We start from the raw sequence: 10,093 nt of genomic DNA on the forward strand, positions 1-10,093 counted from the left end.
CAATCTGCATGCGTTTTTTCTGCCAGGGAGATGCAGAAATGCTGCAGAAATTTTCTGCTTCATTTCTGCATCGTGAGCACGTAGCCACACAGTATAAATCCATGCAACTGGCATGGATTTATAGTGTGTGACCAACTTATACTTACCTCTCCGGCGGCCCCCGGTCTCCTTCTCCGGTGGTGTGCTCTGTCCTAGGCGTCTCGCGGTGTTCAGAAAGGACCTGCGCTGACGTCATTTAGTCAGCTGACAGGTCACGCGACCGCCGACGTCAGCGGTCCCGTGACCATCACATGACTAAATGACGTCAACACAGGTCCTTTCTGAACACCGCGGGACGCCGAGGACAAAGCACACCACCAGAGAAGAAGACCGGGGGCCGCTGGAGAGGTAAGTATAATGTTTTTCTTTATTTTTTACGTTTTAATTATTTTTTTTAATAATGGTACCTGGGTCTGGAGGAGAGTCTCCTCTTCTCCAGACCCGGGTACCAAACGCGCATTCAACCGCATAACATCCACATGCATGCGGATGTTATGCGGTTTAATGCAAGTCAGTGGCGGCGATTTCGCTGCGATTACGCACAAGAAATGGTTGTGCTGCGTATTTTTCCGCAATGATAATCCGCATATGTACAGCACATGCGGATTATCATTGGGAAACATGGCAGACAACTTAACGTGCGTTTTTAATGCGTTTTCGCTGCAGATATGGTGCTGCGGAAACGCATTAAATCCGCATCGTGGGCACACAGCCTTAGGGTATGTGTACACTTTTAAGTATTTGCAGTAGACATTTCTGCACAAAAAAACATGTCTCTTGGCAGGAAAATACACACTTTTTGTGCAAGCATTTTTTTATGCGTTTTTTTGCCCATTCATTTGGGTGAAAAACACTGCAAAAACAGTGAAAGAATTGACATGCTGCAGATGTGAAATTGCTTCAAATTTCCAAGGAAACAATAAGCAGCTTGTGCATGAGACTTCAGAAATTGCATTCACTTTGCTGGTACAGTAAAATGTATTGTTTTTTCATTGCATAAACCTAATGTGTGAACACGCCCTTATTATTTTCCCTCCTTATCCATCCAGGATAAATTGACAACTGTGAATTACTTTGTCTTTTGACAATGGAGTGTTTCTTTATGTCCTCTGACATGATCAGCACTGATTGGTAAGTGTCAGACTGTAACACCCACTTGTCAATTTATTCATTCTTTCCTAGGATAAATATTAGAGGAACATAATAGAGTTGCTCTATAGTATTGCAGAGCCCCCATTGACAACAGATGACACTATATGGTGTCTGTTGGAAGCCTCCCTTTAATGTATGTATACCCTTTGTTTACGGCAGAATGGGACATAATTGTGATCTAAACTAGGCCTAAGCAGTGTTGATGTCTCCCATCGGGTGTATTTTGTGTGCAGTTTTATCTTTGGAGATGCACGGTGTTGTGTCTCTTTATTTAGTATAGGCCGTTGTCAGTGACAAAACTGTTCATTGCTGTTTTTCATATCTTATCCTTATGCTTACAAAACCCTTATCAAGTGTTAGAGCGATCCATCATAATTTCCTCCATGAATAATGACTCCATCATTGTTTACCAGCAGAAGTGAGATGACTCGCACGATGAATAGTATAATGGCATGTCACATGAATTGATGGTATTGATGGCACTGAAAGAACAAGCATTGAACACCTTTTTCCTGGTTGTTTTGTGTGTTAATTTTATTGCCTACAGAAGGGTAATCCTACTTCAGCCACCCTCCTGTCATAGACGTATCAATCTTCTCATGCTCCTAGCAACATTTTAATATTACACCTATTCGGGCACAGACCTCATTTCCCAATTTTTGCAAAAAATAAATAAATATATATATATATATATATATAATATACTGGTGTGTGTGTGTGTATATATATGTGTTTATATACAGTACAGACCAAAAGTTTGGACACACCTTCTCATTTAAAGATTTTTCTGTATTTTCATGATTATGAAAATTGTACATTCACACTGAAGGCATCAAAACTATGAATTAACACATGTGGAATTATATACTTAACAAAAAAGTGTGAAACAACTAAAAACATGTCTTATATTCTATGTTCTTCAAAGTAGCCACCTTTTGCTTTGATGACTGCTTTGTACACTCTTGGCATTCTCTTGATGAGCTTCAAGAGGTAGTCAGCGGAAATGTTTTTCACTTCACAGGTGTGCCCTGTCAGGTTTAATAAGTGGAGTTTCTTGCCTTATAAATGGGGTTGGGACCATCAGTTGTGTTGTGCAGAAGTCTGGCACAGCTGATAGTCCTATTGAATTGACTGTTAGAATTTGTATTATGGCAAGAAAAAAGCAGCTAAGTAAAGAAAAATGAGTGGCCATCATTACTTTAAGAAATGAAGGTCAGTCAGTGCGAAAAATTGGGCAAACTTTGAAAGTGTCCCCAAGTGCAGTTGCAAAAAACATCAAGCGCTACAAAGAAACTGGCTCACATGAGGACCGCCCCAGAAAAGGAAGACCAAGAGTCACCTCTGCTTCTAAGGATAAGTTTATCCGAGTCACCAGCCTCAGAAATTGCAGGTTAACAGCAGCTCAGATTAGAGACCAGGTCAATGCCACACAGAGTTCTAGCAGCAGACACATCTCTTCAACAACTGTTAAGAGGAGACTTATTGCAGCAGGCCTTCATGGTAAAATAGCTGCTAGGAAACCACTGCTAAGGACAGGCAACAAGCAGAAGAGACTTGTTTGGGCTAAAGAACACAAGGAATGGACATTAGACCAGTAGAAATCTGTGCTTTGGTTTGATGAGTCCAAATTTGAGATCTTTGGTTCCAACCACCATGTCTTTGTGCGACGCAGAAAAGGTGAACGGATGGACTCTACATGCCTGGTTCCCACCGTGAAGCATGGAGGAGGAGATGTGATGGTGTGGGGGTGCTTTGCTGGTGACACTGTTGGGGATTTATTCAAAATTGAAGGCATACTGAACCAGCATGGCAACCACAGCATCTTGCAGCGGCATGCTATTCCATTCGGTTTGCGTTTAGTTGGACCATCATTTATTTTTCAACAGGACAATGACCCCAAACACACCTCCAGGCTGTGTAAGAGCTATTTGACCAAGAAGGAGAGTGATGGGGTGCTACGCCAGATGACCTGGCCTCCACAGTCACCAGACCTGAATCCAATCGAGATGGTTTGGGGTGAGCTGGACCGCAGAGTGAAGGCAAAAGGGCCAACAAGTGCTAAACATCTCTGGGAACTCCTTCAAGATTGTTGGAAGACCATTTCCGGTGACTTGAAGCTCATCAAGAGAATGCCAAGAGTGTGCAAAGCAGTCATCAAAGCCAAAGGTGGCTACTTTGAAGAACCTAGAATATAAGACATATTTTCAGTTGTTTCACACTTTTTTATTAAGTATGTAATTCCACATGTGTTAATTCATAGTTTTGATGCCTTCAGTGTGAATGTACAATTTTCATAATCATGAAAATACAGAAAAATCTTTAAATGAGAAGGTGTGTCCAAACTTTTGGTCTGTACTGTGTGTGTGTGTGTGTGTGCGCGCGCGTGTGTGTGCGTGTGTGTATGTATATATATATATATATATGTATGAAATCAGAGGCTCCCATATTGTGTCCACTCCCCACTTGATCTCTCGTGATCTTAAGGCTCGCCGTACGCAATAGGTAAGTTGGCTGAACCTGCTGATCATTTAAAGAGTCTGGGGCTTCCAACTGTTGCGTTTCAGTGGCCAATCCTTTTTTGTTTTCTGAGAGATAAGCCGCTCCCAGAAGTGTCCGTTAGCTGTTCTCACACGTACCAGGTTGAGCTGAGTGTTACTGGATATGGGGGGAGTCAGGGGAGATGGCTTTCAGCCGAAAGCTATCTAATATGTGTTGGGGCTTTTATTCTTATATGAAATGTGATTACTTTGTCTAAAATCTCCTCGATAACTTTTACAAACACCTACAGACCTCCTGTCCCTACTGACGACTCTGGAGGTCTCCTTACACCTTAGCTATCTTTTGGTCAACTGTGATCTCTACCTACTTCCACTACACATAAATGCAGATATGGCAACTTATCTTCCAGAAGAACAAAATGATCAGATGTTTGAATAGAAAGCCCCCGATCCTTATCTCCACCAACTTCATCTTTTCATCATCCCAATGCTCATTAGATTGTGGGACAATTCATTCACTGCTGAAATATGTGGATTTGATCAATTTTAAAGTTGATGGGGTCCTTAAAGGGAATCTGTCAATAAAATCAAATCCCTTTCACATCCCCCAAACTGCATACATAGGCATGCAGATCTCTAAAATGTATATCCATCAACACTTTTGATATCTACTTGTTGCTGCATTCCCTAGAAATTAGTGTTTTCTTTCATTTATATGCAAATGAGGCATTAAATGCTATGGGCTTGCCAGAGCACTTGACAAGCTTTTGCCTCCCTTGGTTGTTTCCCGGTCTATCTCCAGTCTCTTTAGCTTGGTGTGACCTCAAGCACCAGGTAAAGAAATGGGACAGTGAGCTATCAATAAAGCTAAAGAGGCTTGTGCTGGGCAGGGAAACGACCTGCAGTGGCTAGTTAAGTGCTCTATTACACACAGAGCACTTAATTCTCCTTTGCATATGTATGAGAGTGTTAATTTATTCTGGGGGGGATTTGCTCTTACTGACAGATTCCTTTTAAGGTACTCAATGATGTTTTTTGTTTGTTTCAGCCCCTAAATTAAATTCATTTGTAATATTTTCATACTTTTTCATATTCTTTTTCTGAAGTATTGTATGCCCCCTCCTCCTCTATAGAGTTGTTTTTATAGTAGATACTTTCATATATTTTAAAGTTATTTAAATCACCTATTGCAATTTTAATTTAATGGGTAATACTCATAGAACCAGGGGTCACATTATGCCATAAATGTGTTGGGGAGGTGAACGAGGCTATCGTAAACCATTTTGTGAGTTGACTAGACTAAATTACTGTTTTTTTTCCCGCAATAAGTTGCTATAGGGAGCTGTGTGCATCTCGTGGACTTCTCCATATTCTATTTCTGCCTGGCAGGCCCTTAGGAAGAGATGGACATTTATCACATCATCTGCCCCTTAGTGCTGGCTTATTACACACTACAGTTACTGATGGACACCATTGTCTTATAGGAGAGTCCGTCAGGCGGTACATTGTCTTGGAAGAAAAATTGAAAAATTATTGCATGTCGTGCTATTTATTTTTCCCTTAAATATGACAGAATCTCCTTCTCTGTAAGAACAGACTTTTACCACTACATTGTACGGTTCCCTTCCTCTTATTATAGTGTTTTTAGTAATATAAATGCCAGTTTTGCTATATCATTCTTGTCTGGGAATAGAAAAAAAATGACTACAATAACGATTTATTCTCTAGTAGTAGTAATTCCTTAGAGAATACTAAAATTGTGTATTTTGCATATTTCTTCTCGGGTTTAGTGACTGTGAAACAAAGCTCAGCAGTAGTAGCCAGGGCGAACAAATATCTATTCAGCTCGTGATAAATCTAAGCACTGCAATTTGCATCAAGACATCAATATGTGGAAATTGTGTTCACTGGGGATCCACATCCTGCCGCACAATCCGTCTCCCAGCATTTATCCAGGCTTCAGAAGTGAATGTATTGAGTGTTGTGGAGTGGAATGTATCTTACCCCAGGATAATCATTTTCATCATGATTAGAGGTGTAACTCTTTGTCTTCTCATGTTTGTGTATGACTTGGGAAAAGACAGAATAGAAAACGGTTCGACACATTTTATTTTGTTTTTTTCTTTAATCTGCTTGAACTCCCCCCTTCCCCGAATATTGATTTGAAGCCGCTGCATGTCAAACAGGGCAGGGAACAGTATCTTGCAGCGCCTCTTTGTACACCAATTAGGCTGCTGTAATTTAAATGTAGGCTTTCTCACTGATATGGAAGCTTTGCCTGGTTAGCTGGGATATTCTCATCCGGCATTAGCGCTATAATATAATGATTTATTAAGGTGGTGGGAGAAATATTGATCTCACTAATAGCTTCAGCCTTGGCATATAATGCTTTACATTTTACTTAGCTTAAAGGGACACATGCTTTATCTATGCCCTTGCATGCTGCCGGTCATGAATATTCAGATTCCTGGGAAGGATTAGTATTCTCTGTATTGCTCAGAGGAACGCAAGTCATACTCTGATTTACTAGGTGGAGAGCATTCATAATATTAGACTAGAACATTGCTCGGATCGGCAGTGTTGCCATTCATTCCTTCCTAAAGTGACACCTCCATATGTAATGGAAAGTAGTTTTGGTATAGTGCAGAAATAATCTTTATTGCAAAAAAACAGAATTATTCTGAGAATTAGAACACATTGTGTCATAGTGTAAGTACTTTGTATACAAAGTGACCAGAATGTGGCTTCAGGGCTACATTCATCCCGCGGCCTCAGAGTGTCCATCCTCTTGTCAAGTAGAAGAGACAGTCCTGGTTTCCACACCCAGTTCATGAGTGAAACACTCTGATTCATTGTCTTCTCCAGTACAGGGTGAGATTAATACCACTAAGCTGCTGGTTTCTTGGCCACAAAGTTCCAGGTTGACATCTTATACATAAAGGTTGTAGGGTTCCTGCAACTCCCCACTGCGGAGCTGTCGGCACTCTGCGTGCCTTCACACATATTACCCTAATATTCTTATTTATGGTCCTGTCTATGTACCCTGTAGTTGCTGATACATTTATACACTGTTGGAACAGAAGCTTATCTGAGGGCCCTACTATCCTTGTATGTCTGATACAATATGAGTAGTTCCGTGTGGTGCACAAAGTGCTTTGGGCCATTGTATATTTTGTTATTTATGTAAAAGTCTTTTTTTTAATAATTTTCCTCCTCTCCCCTGATGGATTAAAAAAAAAAACTGCACTAAGCTGCTACATGGGAACTTGCTTAGTGTTTTCTTATTGTTAACTTAGCCTCATGTACTTCTGAGAATCAACAAGATAAAAACTGCGCCTTGCTCCATTACGTGCATATTCTACAAAATACTATTTCTTGGGTAGCCATATGGCCGCACACTGAGTCTCCTGGCGCATAACAGGGCACTGACACGTGAATAGACCTGAGGTTGCTTCCAAATGTGGATACGTTTAATCCTGGAAAATGACTATATTTGTTCATGTAATTTACTAAAACATAGCAACAATTTTCTTGTTGAGAGTACATTTTTAATCAAGGAAAGAAAAACCTTTTAGGATGCGTTCACACTGCGTTTGTTTCTCTTCACAATCACTTATTCTTGAAGAGCAACTGCTCTTCCGCAAACCTATGCGGCCGATCATCATGGGCATTTGACTTTCCATGTGAAACAGCTGTTTCTCTGCAAGATTAAGTCATTGTACAGGGAGACAGTAAGTGTGTGTGCACTCAGCGTCTTCTAGACGTGTGAACCTTGTGAGTTTTTCAGGAGGAAGATGCTTAAGGACGCACCGGCGTCTTTTTCACCCATCTTTCACAACGTCTTTTTTTTCTTTTTAATCTCATATTGAATAAACTAGTGGGCAGCTTCCGAACAGAAGCCACCTGAGCAATGGTTGGGCTACTTTTTTTTAACCACTTGATGTCTTCGTGAACCTGAAGCTGTTAAAAGAAGTTCAAAAGTCTGAACTTATGCTCAGCAAGTCGTTTTTACATTGCAGTGTAAATGTTCATTCTTTCTAGTGTTTAGTGCTTTTTCAGAGGTATTAAGAAACCTACCCACCTGAAAAAGAAGTCATTTGCACTTACCCTAAAAGGACCTCAGCAGTATAGGGCTGCTGCAAATAAAAGCCACAGCATGATTACTGCATGTATACACAGACTTAGGTTCCTGCCGATAAGTAATCAATAAGTACTAATTACCTGTGATAATGGCTAATTCTTCTAGGAGTTCCTGTAAGTAACAAGCGCTGTCTTATGGGCACCTGTAAATATTTATATCTGTACAGATGTGAATACACTTTGATATTTGCACTCATGCTCGTTTTTATATGATTTTTTTTCCTTTTGTTTTGCAGATTTATCCGTCCTTCGGAGTGTTAAATTGCTGTGGACAAGTCCATAAGAAACCGGTAACTTTTTATTTCCATCTACCATCCATGTATTTTTGTTTTGCAGGTACAGTAGAATATGCTGTGCTACAAAGTCTCTTTTACGGGAAATAATAGGCACTGCATATTTCAGCAAATCTGTTGCCCAGCAGATTTGTTAAACCCAGCTGTGAAAAATTAGGCTGTACCATACGTTTCACCTTCACATGGCATTGAATGCTCTTTGTTGGGGATAATCAGTTTCTGGGTTTTTATTTTATTTTTTTTTAAAAATTCTATTTCACTGTGTTGTTTAATATGTAAAATAAAAGCATAGTCTGAATCTGCAGCAGCTCTCTGGGTCTATAATCATTTTACGGCTTCTTACAAAACCATCTCCTATGGGATTAACATGCCAAGGGAAGGTCATGTGATTTTTCTATTTTTCCCTATAGAAATTACATTACAAAAGCCAATATTGAATTGTTTTCATCATCATTTTAAATGTATGCCGTGCTTGCATTGTAGTTTCTTTCTATTCTTGTTCCTGTATGCTATTTTCCGTGCAAGCAGTTTCTTAACACGTGAAATGTAAATGAGAACATACAGATTTTATTGTGTGCCTTGAGCTTTTTGTATTGGTTTTATCATCAGTTGTTCTCTAACCCCATTATTCAGATGATTCAAGTTGTAGTATTTTGGAAAAGACACATATTAGGTCTTAAATAATTTTCAATAAAAATTTAAATGGTTACAATTGCAACATAGAAAGTAGTTTGCTCATTAATCATGGTGAAAAGAAAAATAACAAGTCAGTAGGGCTCACTCACTATTTCACTAAGTTCTATGAGAAGCATATACAGTGCATTTACAGTAACTTAACCACTTCATCGCTGGGAAATTTTCAGTTTTTGCACTTTGTTTTTTTTACTCCCCTTCTTTCAAGAGGCATTATTTTTTTTATTCTTCCATCATAATAGCAGTCAAGGATGACACCAGAGAGATCACACAGAATCCCACCACTGCCACCAATTTGTCAAAGATTGCAGCCAGGGAAGGTCACATAGAACCACCAGCTGTGATCTTTGTGTCAAACAGATCTCTGCTGCCCCCTATTGTCCAGACAATTAAACGATTGGCCGACGATTAACGGAAGAGGCCGCAGGCTGTTTCCACTAATAGGCTAGTTATTGGGAAACTAACAGTGGGCGTATCATATATACACCTTTGATTCCAACGCATGGAATATGTATATACACCCGTATGGTCATTGCTAACTCCACGATAATCCAAGACAGATTATTAGCTGCCACCATCAGTCGTTTTTACAGGCTGTCTTGACTCCTCACAGATAGCGTATTTAATCCAAAATGATAGGCAATGTTTATGAAAAATATAAAAAAGATTTTACAAAGGGGACAAAACAATACAGAATATACAGTTACATAAATTAAAACTGATAAAACAAAATAAACTTACCACATGATCTAGCCTACACTGACATGCATCTTTTTCAGCATTGAACCCAGATTATAATTTGGCTTGATCTTTTATCAGCCTTTGAGTTACACCCACATCCCCTCCCCCCAGTGATGACCTCACGTGGGCTGGGTTGTGGGCTGTCCTCAGCCCTTCAGCATTTTATGAAATTTCCAACTTATGCGATAACTTCTCTCCGGATAATCGCAGAAGTTTGAGATCGCCGCCATATGACCTGGCTAATGTCAGCGGTCTGTCCACTGTTGATTTGTGGCTGATAGGCAGGGGGTTACAGTTATGAGAAAATATGCATCTTCCCTGATAAGCTGAAAATGTATGTCTCATCAATTTCGGATCCATAACAAGTGTAATTATGACCTACTCGGAACCTCAAAGATCAATGACGTGCAGTGAACTATTTCTTATATAAGGTCTCAAGAAGAGTCTTGACACCCACCTCCTGGGTCTTGAACATGGAGAAGAGGCAGCAGTTTTAATTAAAAAAAAAAAAAAAAAAAAAGTAATTGAATCTAGGAA

General features: G+C 39.8%; 1 protein-coding gene across 2 annotated transcripts in view; it reads left to right on the plus strand.

Annotated features, from left to right (window-relative positions):
- The window catches only part of ENOX1 (ecto-NOX disulfide-thiol exchanger 1), a 691,503-nt gene that overhangs the window by 263,616 nt on the left and 417,794 nt on the right, over nt 1-10,093 (plus strand). For both annotated transcript variants that reach the window (XM_073663900.1, XM_073663901.1), the window contains one exon: nt 8,066-8,119. The gene's annotated coding sequence lies outside the window, so the exon portion shown is untranslated. The remainder of the gene's footprint in view (nt 1-8,065; nt 8,120-10,093) is intronic.

The sequence above is a fragment of the Phyllobates terribilis genome, unplaced genomic scaffold, assembly GCF_046119375.1.
Source record: "Phyllobates terribilis strain yellow unplaced genomic scaffold, ASM4611937v1 Scaffold_2__4_contigs__length_985480577, whole genome shotgun sequence".
Classification (NCBI taxonomy): domain Eukaryota; kingdom Metazoa; phylum Chordata; class Amphibia; order Anura; family Dendrobatidae; genus Phyllobates; species Phyllobates terribilis.